The sequence below is a fragment of the Lagenorhynchus albirostris genome, chromosome 19 (assembly GCF_949774975.1).
Source record: "Lagenorhynchus albirostris chromosome 19, mLagAlb1.1, whole genome shotgun sequence".
Classification (NCBI taxonomy): domain Eukaryota; kingdom Metazoa; phylum Chordata; class Mammalia; order Artiodactyla; family Delphinidae; genus Lagenorhynchus; species Lagenorhynchus albirostris.
In genome coordinates this window covers 39,255,970-39,267,253 of record NC_083113.1, presented here as the reverse complement: position 1 = coordinate 39,267,253, position 11,284 = coordinate 39,255,970, and the positions used below count along the sequence as shown (strand labels likewise).

The following is an 11,284-nucleotide window of genomic DNA, read 5'->3' as shown; positions in this document are numbered from 1 at the left end:
ATGGCCAGATGACTACAGGACTTAGCTATTTCTACATCCTATGGACCAAGTACCATTATCAGTCTCCTACCCTCAAGTCCTCACAGATGTTTTACTGATCCAGCAAATTTTCTGATAAATGAAGAAAAATCAGTAAGAAAAAGGAAAATTATAGTTGGTTTGACTCACTCAGGAATGAACTTTATGGGAGAACTAGACAGACTTGAATGAGGAAGATGGGGAGCAAGAACGTACCTTTTTGGTATAATTGTTTATTAATAAAACACATGGAAATTAAATGAGCTAGACTAAACAGTCTTCTCTTTATAACATATTTCATGAAGAACTGTATTATCTTACATCAGGATAAAGCCTTCCTACAGTATGCCCAAATATTTACTTTCACATTATGAACATTTGAACTCTTTTGACATTTTCTACAAACCTCAGAGCATCCATTTAAACTCAATGGCTCATTTCTGCCTTTTAATTTCTTCACGTTGTAATTTAACACTAGAGTTACTTTTCCGATGTATTTGGTATGAATAAATTATATTCTACAAATGGTTCAAACGTTCAATAGGCTCTAACCAGTCATCATTTATCTATGAGTACCCTTTAGAAAAGAACAAAATGATCTTCATTTTTTTTTGATTTGCACAATTTAAATCTAAGAAACGTACAGTTATGTAAGTGCAAGATTAAGGACTTCTCTCATTGCAAATTTCTAATCCTCTTGCTGGGGGATTATAAACTCCCATGCTGTTATAAAGTTTCTGTGCACACAATGGTTTTATAACTGACTGGAAGATTGAAGGTTTTTTTTTTTCCCCCCCAATTTAAATATGTTTGAATCATGGGACTCCATTAGAAAAATACAGCTTCATTGGAATTAGGAGAAAATATACCCTTTGTTTAACATTTAATATTGTATTTCCAGTTCACGTGTGATTGTTTGTACGGTTTACAGTCTCCCACAACCCAAATAAAAAAGGTTTTATACCCTATAGCTGCAAATTTCAAAAGACAATGTCAAAACGTTCAGTAGAACAGAACTTTCTTATCGCTCCCAGTAGACTCTCAACTCCAGCATGGCATGGGGAGAAAAGGGCTTAATTATAACAGTCTCCTATTACAGTAACCTACTTGGTTAGCACATGTTGCAAAGTTAACAGACATGAAAAATGTGGATCTTGTTTCTTTCTGTTTATTTTTCCAAGATGTTTGGGGAGGGGAGTTGCACCAGGGGAGCAGAGTCATTGCCTTTGAGGCAGCCCTTTAGTGATCACTAAATTTACATTAAAATGAATGGTAATAAGATTTAAACAGGCTCCATCCTGTGTGTGCATGTATTTAGTGGGCTATTCAGTTGATATCAAGACTTAGTCTAAATCAAGACATATGTGTTTATGTGGTGGGGGTATGGTGGGGTGGGTATTTTACAGACTCCGAGCTTAAATCTGGTGGTAAAAATAGGAAGAGGGAAGAAGCAGCCTCTTCTTTTTCTTGTTGACTTAATGGAAGAGTGAGAGGTAGGAGGAGACTCAGTGGAATGCATAATGAGGGCCTGGATATTTCATGGAAACTGCCTTGCTACTTGGGTTTGTCCCAGTACCTACAATGTATTAAAATGAAACAAAACAAAAATAAAAGCAACAGAGAGAGAGAGAAAGGACGGAAGGAAAAAAGAAAGAAAAAATGTTGGTATCTCCCCAGAGTTGTACTTAGCACTCAGGTCAAGGATACCTGGATCTAAATCTAACTGTCACAATGTATCATAATGTGAAGCCTTAGTCAAATTATTTCTGCTCTCTGGGCCTTAGTTCAATCGTTTATTAAAAAGTGGGGAGGGCTCTCTGTGGAAGGCCAAAGCAACGCAGAGGAGACGGTAGTGACTTGCGAGCGTGGCCACCACAACCACCACCATGAGCCTCCTTGACAAGCCCCAGAGTGAGATGTGACACCACAGGAGCTGCAGAAGTGGGAGGAGGAGGAGTTTAACACAGGGCCACTCTCCGTGCTCACCCAGTCGGTCAAGAACAACACCCAAGTGCTCATCAACTGCCGCAACAACAAAAAGCTCCTGGGCCGTGTGAAAGCCTTCGACAAGCACTGCAACATGGTGCTGGAGAACGTGAAGATGTGGACCCAAGAGCGGCAAGGGCAAGAAGAAGTCCAAGCCAGTCAACAAGGACCACTACATCTCAAAAATGTTCCTGCACGGGGACTCAGCCACTGTGGTCCTGTGGAGCCTGCTCATTGCCGGCAAGTAGGGGCCTCCTCCCTGCCATCAGAACTTGCCCCCTCATTTTGCAAAGACCTGCCCTTTGTGCTGGGAATAATAAAGTCATGTGTTTTTCTTAAAAAAAAAAAAAAGTAGAGAGGAAGGATGATGACTTTTGTCTCTGAGGTTCCTTCCAACCATGTCCCAGGTAATAATATAAGCCTCCAGAAGAATCTGGGCCCCTGATAACAACGATAATGGCTGAACCAGGATGGTGTCTACCATCCAGACTGGTCCATGTCAATAACAAGACCCAGAGAAAATGCTGGTATAAAAGGATGTCCCTTGAGCAAGACTCACTGATGAAGGTAATTTTATTTTCAATAGTCTGTAAAGAGTGCTTGGTCCAGAAACCAAAAATTAAAAGACTGGCACCTGAACCTAGGAGAGGGTCAAGATGACGCATGGCTGAAGCAGATTTAGATGCAAAGAGTGCTGTTGGTTAAAGGCACCTGTACCCACACATGATGCAGTGTTGTAGATGTGCTAATCTCATCAAGCTGGCTGACATCAGCTGTTGGCAAACTGATCACCTTCATTCCCCAGTTGTGCCTAATTTGGGCTCCACTAAAAGTGAGCTGATGATTGCAGTGCCCAAGGTCAGCGTCTCCACTGCCCATGTTTAATAGTGTTGGTGAAAGTGTCAAGTCCACAGATAAGAAAAGCTTCCCCTAGACCTTCTGAAAAGCAAGTCCAACATCCAACCACATAATGATCTGAATTATATTTTTAAATTATATTTTATAATTATTTATAATTATACTTTAAAATTATATTCTAAACAAAGTGAAGAAGATGGAAGGAAAGAGGAGGGAAGGAAGGAGTCTGGTGCAATAAAGGGAAAAGCTCTGAACTTGGTTATAGAAGATGTGCATCAAATCCCAACATCACTTCTTTCTACCACATTTCTGTCTCCTCTCCCCTTTCACTTCCTTCACTTGCACACTCATGTTTATTCTCCTATTATTTTATCTGTTACTTGTGCCAGGTCTTGCCACAGGCAAAGTGAGGGCAGGTGGGAAACAAGAGTGATGTGTTCCTGCTTCCATAGGATTTATCTTTTAGCTGTGGAGACAGGAAGTAATGAAGCCAATAGAAATGATCACATGATAACCAAGATGACAGATGATCTGAGAGAGAAGCATGGAGTCTTAAAAAAACAATGATATGAAGGAGAAGTATGGGGTTTTAGAAATCCATATACCAAGAGGACTGCAGGCATACCTCGCTTTATTGTACTTCTCAGATACTGCATTTTTTACAAATTGAAGGTTTGTGGCAACCCTGCGTCAAGCAAGTCTACCAGCACCATTTTTTCAACAGCATTTGCAAACTTTGTGTCTCTGTATCACATTTTGGTGATTCTTGCTATATTCTAAACCTCCACTAGCAAAAGCTCAAAATGATGGTTAGCATTTTTTAGCAATGAAGTATTTTTAATTAAGATATGTACATTGCCTTTTTTAGACATAATACTATTGCATACTTATAATATACAATATAGTGTACAGTGTAAATATAACTTTTATATTCAACGGGAAACCAAAAAAATTCTTGTGACTTGCTTTACTGTGATATCTGCTTTAATTGCAGTGGTCTGGAACTGTACCCACAATATCTCTGAGGTCTGCCTGCAATCTATTTAAGGAGTTCAGGAAGCCTTCTCTGAAGAAGCAACATTGAAAGGGAGAGCCACTCTAAGAAGAAGTTAGTTTCAGGTTTCCAAGCTTGTCAGAATCAAAGACAAAATTTAAACCAGTTGCTTTTTATGTTTCTTTTTCTCATTCACCTATGTGTGTTTATTTGCACAGCCAGCACATATGCAACTGGATATTATTCCTGATACATTTTAAATCCCGTTTTCTTCTTTCACTGGTAGTAGTTGAGGCTTTTACTTCTGTAAAACTCTTAGACGCTCTCTTCTTTCTTAAAATTCACAGCCAAGTGGAAGCTAATAATATTCTTTTTTTTTTTTTTTTTTTTTTTTGCTCAGCGGCCATGGCTCACGGGCACAGCCGCTCCACGGCATGTGGGATCTTCCCGGACCGGGGCACGAACCCGTATCCCCTGCATCGGCAGGCGGACTCTCAACCACTGCGCCACCAGGGAAGCCCTAATAATATTCTTATTCTCTATAACTGGAAATTTTCATGTTTGCAAAGAATCGAAAACCTCACCATTGTCTATTTTGACTGTCTGGTGCTAGGCACTGTATTGAGCATTTAAAATACATAATCTCCTTTAATGTCTGCACAATCAGGTAAGTATTTTACAGATGATAAAACTAAGTTACAGAAAGATGATATAGCTAGTCTACAAACTAGTGATATACTGAACCTGGAATTTGCAACCAGAAAGTTCTGAAGCTGACATCTGCATACTTCATTTCATTCATTACATGCCTCTTCAGTTTAATCAGCTTTTGCTTTTCCTGAAGCCCAAGGAAGGGTAACTGACTTGCCTAATATGGCAGAACTTTGTGAGAATAGTGTCCTTATATCACCAGTATCCAGTATGGGGAGGAAAAATATAAATTAAGACACAAATTCTTTCTCTCTCTCTTTCTCTACTTCATCCAGGTAAACAGATGTAGAGATGATAGATGATTATTTTAGATATATCTATATTTATTGTTTGGATAGATCTATACATAGATTTAATGATGTCTTTTATGAATATACATTTTTAATTTTATTATAGCCCAGTTAATTTTTTTCCATTACGGTTAGAGCTTTGGTTTCAGGATTAGAATCCAGGCTCCAGTGCTTTCTAGCTGTGTGACTTTTTTGGCAAAGAATCTTAATGTCTCTGCACTGTATTTCCCACCTAAAAAAAAAGTTAATTGTATGATGTGTTTATCATGTAGGCTGGTAGTTGATGGAATGTACATCTAGTGGTATCCTCAGTGGTCAGCAGACAGTAAACATCAATAAATGAGAAATTAAGTCATGGTGAACACACAAGGCAGGCTTAAAAGGAAAGAGAGCATGCGAGGGCAGTCTGAGTAGATGTGGCTGGAGGGAGGTGGAGGAGAGAAGGCATAACACCTTTACTTCTTTTTAATTTTAACCAGCCTTTCTATACATTTTCATAAGGATTCTTAAGCTGGAGGCATTGTATGAGCTCTAACAATGTGAGATTCTCCAAATTAAGAGCAAATTTCCTTCAAGTTAAGTAAGCTGAAGATGATTGATCATCTCTGAAATCTGTTCCTTCTCTGACTGTCAAAACAAATTTATCTGCACTGCTCTTTCAAAATGCATCTCTTCCAATCTTTGTGACTAAGGTCTACTCTCACATAATAGAATATGAGTCCCTTTAAGACAGGGTCAATGTAATCATTTTCCCCCCTCACTGCCCTTAGCTCCAGGATTATGCTTTTCTATGGTGGAGGGAATAATAAACGTTAACTGCACATAGAGCAATTTCTTTTCCCTCCTTTGCCTTTGGCTTAGAGTCACCATCACAAACACTTCCTTTTTTCTGCTTCTCAGCTTTCTTTACCTCCAGGTCATCATGACTTTGTTTACAGATTATATATCCAGGTTTCCAGGCATTTGACTGGCTATGATGTGAGATTCATAATAACCTTCCTTTTGGTTTAGACTTTGGGACAACTCTAGCTGCATGGCCTTTGACGAGCCACGACCCCTCTCTGGACCACAGCTTTCTCATCTGCAAAATGAGGTAGCAGGCTCACTGATTTCTAAGGCCCTTAATTGTCTAAATTCCATGCCTTTGGCAGCCACCCTCATTCCTGAAGAAATGAAGCTCTGAAATAAATTTTCAAATGGAAAGTTTTTGTGTGAACTGGAGATGCTCATAGATGCTCATGAGGTTTGTCATGAGGCATGAGGATGCAGAGCATCTTCCTAAATCTGTCCTTGTGTCTGGATCTTGCCTGCTCATGAGGTTTGTCATGAGGCATGAGGATGCAGAGCATCTTCCTAAATCTGTCCTTGTGTCTGGATCTTGCCTGGCTCTTGGCTATAGTCCTCTTTCCACGATGACAACATGACAACAGCTGAGTGCTGTTATGTGTCAAATTACCTATTCTCTTTCCTTCCAAAAACTGAAACTACACTTTCAGATACATTTTAAGGCACAAAATGCACATGCTACATAGACACTTAGCTTTCTAGGGAAAACAAAGATTTGAAAAGAGAAAAAAAAAGTTTTTCAGTCTATATTCATTCCATTCTTAACTTCATATGACATTAACTTGAATACAGAAAACGAAGGTTTAGGTAGGAGAAAAACAATCTCTGATCCTTGGGACTTTGGTTATAGTTGGTTCCAGCTCCATCACTGATTTAATGTGATATTTTAAATAATTTGTTGAATATTCCTTTGCCACATCTACCTTTGTGTAAAATGAAGATAAGGATTCTTTGCTTTGTTCCTGAGAACACTGTTACATAGAAGCACTAAATGGGATGTACCTGACTTGTCACTTATTAGGTATAGTGATAAATCCCTTAACTTTTCTGAACCTCCTTAAGATGATGATTCCTACCTCATGGGATTTTTGTGAGAATTAAAGGACTGTAGCTTAGTTTCTGGCACTTAGTGGATATTCAACAGATGGTAGTAGTAGTTAATTCCTTGAGATGACACCCAGCCTAGTGGTCTATAGTTTTATTAAGTCGTAGATGCAGAGCAAGATGACTATGGCCACAGGACTCATGTTGAAGGACACATGGTGTGGCCCAGGAGTTCCTTATTATGAGGTCTGGAAGAAGACATACAATAAACACAGAAACATCTTTGGCTGGGCCTGAACTGCTTTGTGATCTTTTGAAAACCATTTCCTATTTCTCGGCCTCTCTTTTTCTTGTCTGTCATTCAAGCAGTGTCAGTTAGGTATTGTCAATGTTTCTTCAGGCTTGCCAATGTTAGGGGTGAGAGACTGAGCTTTTCTCTTCCCAGGAATAGTTGGCAGGGATTTGATGGTTTCAAAATTCATATAAATTGTAGCTGTGCCCTGGAGGTACAATGGAGGAACTTCAGGTGTGTTAAATCCATTGTACAGTGGGGAAACCTTAAAGGATGCCGGCAGCAATGCCGTGTTTGTAATTTTAGTAGCTCGTGCATTTCTTGATCAGTACGTTCACCAAGACTCAGAAATATTTATGCCATTCTTTGTTCTACTCAAAGACCAAAATACTTAGCTTCTCAAAACTACGTGTGATTTTTTATTTTTGCACTGAGGCTTGATAAACAACAGTGTATGCTAATAATAATCATTATGAGGATTTTTTATGATAAAAGTATATCTATGCCAAATTCTCTAGGCACCTAAGAATGCCAAACTGAATATATTACCTAATAAAAGGACAGCCCAGCTCTATAAATCTCAAGCATAGTGAAGAAAAATTCTCCATAACCACCACCAACTGTATAATAAATAAAGCAACTATTCACCTACGTAAACCAAAGGAATGAAGGAGCTTTAAAAAGCACCAGCATTTTGTATCTGAGGACTTTAAAGCAGAACCAGAAAGGTATTATATGCGGAAATGGTCTACTAGGTACTTAAAAGTTAAACCGACCCTCTTTTTAGGTAGTGGGTAAGCCAGTTAGCCGTTGAAAATTTTATAGCAGCTGAAATAGAATAGGATGTGTGTGCTGCAGTAAGGCATACTTTCAAAGTTTCAGTGACTTAACCCATTAAATGTAATTTCATACTCGTGTTGAAGTCCTATGAGGATTTGACGTTTGTAACCCTAATCCACATCAACTCAAAGATCCAGGCTGGATCTTGGCTGCTTCCCTCTAGTGACCTCAAAATCTTGGTGCTCTTTACGTCCAGCCGTGCAAATGAGGAAAAGAGATAAGGAAGCATAAAAGACTCACATCCTCTCCTATTTACCTTGTACTAAGAATAACACTTGCCAATTCTGCTCACAGCCCATTGCCCAGAACAAGCTGCATGGCCCTAACTTCACATGAGAGAGACTGAAATAGGAAGGCTGCATTGTGAACAATATTATTTTGTTATATAGCAGATCTCTTTTATCCACAAGGGTGAATCTTGCCTACGTCTCTTACTTTGATGCATGACCTTGAAAAGAACGTGCATCCCCTCTTGGACTACAGTATACTCAAAAGTGAACACATAAAAATCTTTTTTCAAGTGGGAGGATTGTGTCAAAGATCAAGTGGAATGATGACCAAGAAAGTGTTGAGCCTGCCATAAAGAAGCATCCAAAGATGAGTTATTGTATGCCATGAAGATTATGGGTCCTGGTGCTATTGTATCTTTGTTCAAATTCTGAATCAGACACTTATTTAAACTACTTTTTGTCAAGTTACTCAATTTTTTTGTTTCTGATTTCCCATTATTTAAATGGAATGATATTTGCCCTAAAACTATCAGAGGTGAGTTATGAGTCTTTTTAGATGATAGGTGTGGAAGCGTGGTCAAAACATTATATACTTAATAAGGGTAACATACTGATAGATCGATTGAGTTGAGGGTCTTAGGTCCCTGTAGACCTTCTTGAAGTCAGATAGAATGCTTTCAGTAGCAAGTAACAGATGACCTGACCTAAAATAGGATTGAACAATAAGGACACTCATTATCCTCCACAATGGCAAGTCCAGGCAGAGGTCAATATGGCAGATCTTTAGTGACTCAAGTTTGTGTCATGTCTCCACATTAATATCCTTCATGCTACCTTCATCCTCAGTGGACTAACAAGGAGACTGTGGCAGCTCCAGGTGTCATACCCAGACAAAACAGTTAAAAGCAAGAAGGATCATTATTCATTTGTTCTCTTTCTTCAGCCTGAAGAAACATTTACATAAATTTGACCTTTCCCTCCATTCCTTCCTAGCAGAAATTTCCCTGCCTATCCCTAAATTAATAGTTGGCAAATGAAATAGAATTGCCATAATTGGATTGATCAGGTAGCATCAAATTTAGGATGTTAAGGAATCAAACAGAATATCTAGGCTTACTTTGTGTTCAACTCCTAGAGCAGTATTTCCTTCTTGAAGAAAGGTTTCCTTTTTCTGATAGCAACTGCATTGTGTTCTCTTAGAATCTAACAAAGCATCTTAGCTCTGCTATAGTTGTCAAGGGATCCTACTTGACACCAAGGTGAAAATCTCAGATAGACCAAGATTGGGCTGGCCACCTGGCCTTGTGAAAGAAAAAGGGCATTGTAGGCAGTCAGATTTAGATTAAAATCCTGACTCAACCACTAGTGACTTGAATTTTGAAAGATGCTTACATCTCTTATGCTTCATTTCCTCTCTATAAAACCGGATATTAACAGCTACCTCACAAGTCTTTTGAGATGACTGAATTAAATAATGCAGCATTTCTGGCACATAGTGGGCACTCAATAAATGTTGTTAGTGGTATTAGTATTAATATTAATGTCAGAATAATGAAGAATTAGAAGAACAAAAACTATTCTTGGCATCCTTTCCCACATCCTTTTTCTTCTGGTCATGTTGGACATATATTACCCTATTTCCTTTCCAACAAGCCCTCTGTCAAAATGTAAATACAGCTTAAAAAATATTTGTCCTCATATGGGAACATATGTTTATGTATGACTGATTCACTTTGTTATAAAGCAGAAACTAACACACCATTGTAAAGCAATTATACCCCAATAAAGATGTTAAAAAAAAAAATTTGTCCTCAGTCTTCAAAAACAGGGGCATGGTTAAGTAAATTGGGGAAAGACTGAATGACGGAAAGTTAATCAACCATTAAAAATGATGTCTGTATAGCATTTTAATAACATGGAGAATGACTTATGTTACAATATTAAAAATATGTTCCAAAGTATATACATAGTATGATATCAACTATGTAAAAGAAAAATATTCAGAGGAAAAAAGCTTGGAGGGAAAAGCAACAAATTTAACAAACTTTGGCTCTCATCAGAGAGATTCTGTGCAATATTATTTTTTTTTGTTCTTTAATTCCATATTATCCAGATTTTCTTTTTGAGCATGTATTAACTATGTATTTAAATGAAACTACATTGAATATAGAGTTATCAATATAGACATATAGATAAATATGGGTTTATAGATGTTATTTATTGTAGATATTATCATTTATTGAGCTCATACCTGACCTTGTGTTACACTCATTATACAGGCATTACCTCATAAATTTCCTGCTAGAACACCAGGGAGTAGGTGCAATTATTTCCATCATTACTTCCATATGATAAAATTGGATCTTAGAGGGGGAAGTAAGTTACCAAGATTACTGATGCCTATTAGAAAGCTAGGATTGGAACCCTAGGTGTTAGCCCCACAACATCCATGATTTGAACCACTCCAAATACCTCTCCTTCTACAAAGCAGAGATTTAGAGATGAATTATTTGTTGGGAATATTATATTGGTAACTTAAGTACAGAACCAGGTGATCCTTAAAGGTCCCATCCAATGGAGAGATTCTTTAATTCCATGGAAGAGTAGGATGCATGTCTTGGGCTTGTGAGTGCCCAGCAGAAAACTGATGTGCAAGTAGGTAAGGAATGCCCGGTTTGGGTAGACTGAAATGGAGGAGAGCAGGATGAAAGACATGAGAAACAGAAAGTGGCATTTTGGTCTTTCTGATTAAATTGCTGCATTGCCATGGTAGGTGTTGGCTATTTCTGATGGAGACTGTTACATACTTAACTTCCCAGTCCATAGCTTTCTATTCACACAAGCAAGAGACATGAATATATTTGCATGTCAACCTATGGAACAAGAGTGGAAGCTGCTTTTTCTGGGAATGGGAGACACATGTGATTTGTTTAAAAGTCAAATCATTAAAGATATAAATTAAGCTAAGGCAGCAATATGAGACATGCAACTCACCAGCATTGGGTATATCAAGACAAATTTGTGCTGGCATTTCTAGTACCGTGGTGACTCTAGTGAGGGGTTTGTAATGAGCTAAGTGAAGGAAGTTGCCTGAGTTAAATTATAGAGTCAAATCCTGTCTTCCACATTTTCTGTGACTTTTTTTGATATGCACCAATATGATGATTTGGTGTGC

At 38.3% G+C, this 11,284-nt stretch overlaps 1 pseudogene; it reads left to right on the top strand.

Moving 5' to 3' along the window:
- The first annotated feature begins 1,904 nt into the window (after positions 1 to 1,904).
- LOC132509683 (small nuclear ribonucleoprotein Sm D2-like) lies at positions 1,905 to 2,252 on the top strand (annotated as a pseudogene).
- The last annotated feature ends 9,032 nt before the right edge of the window (positions 2,253 to 11,284 follow it).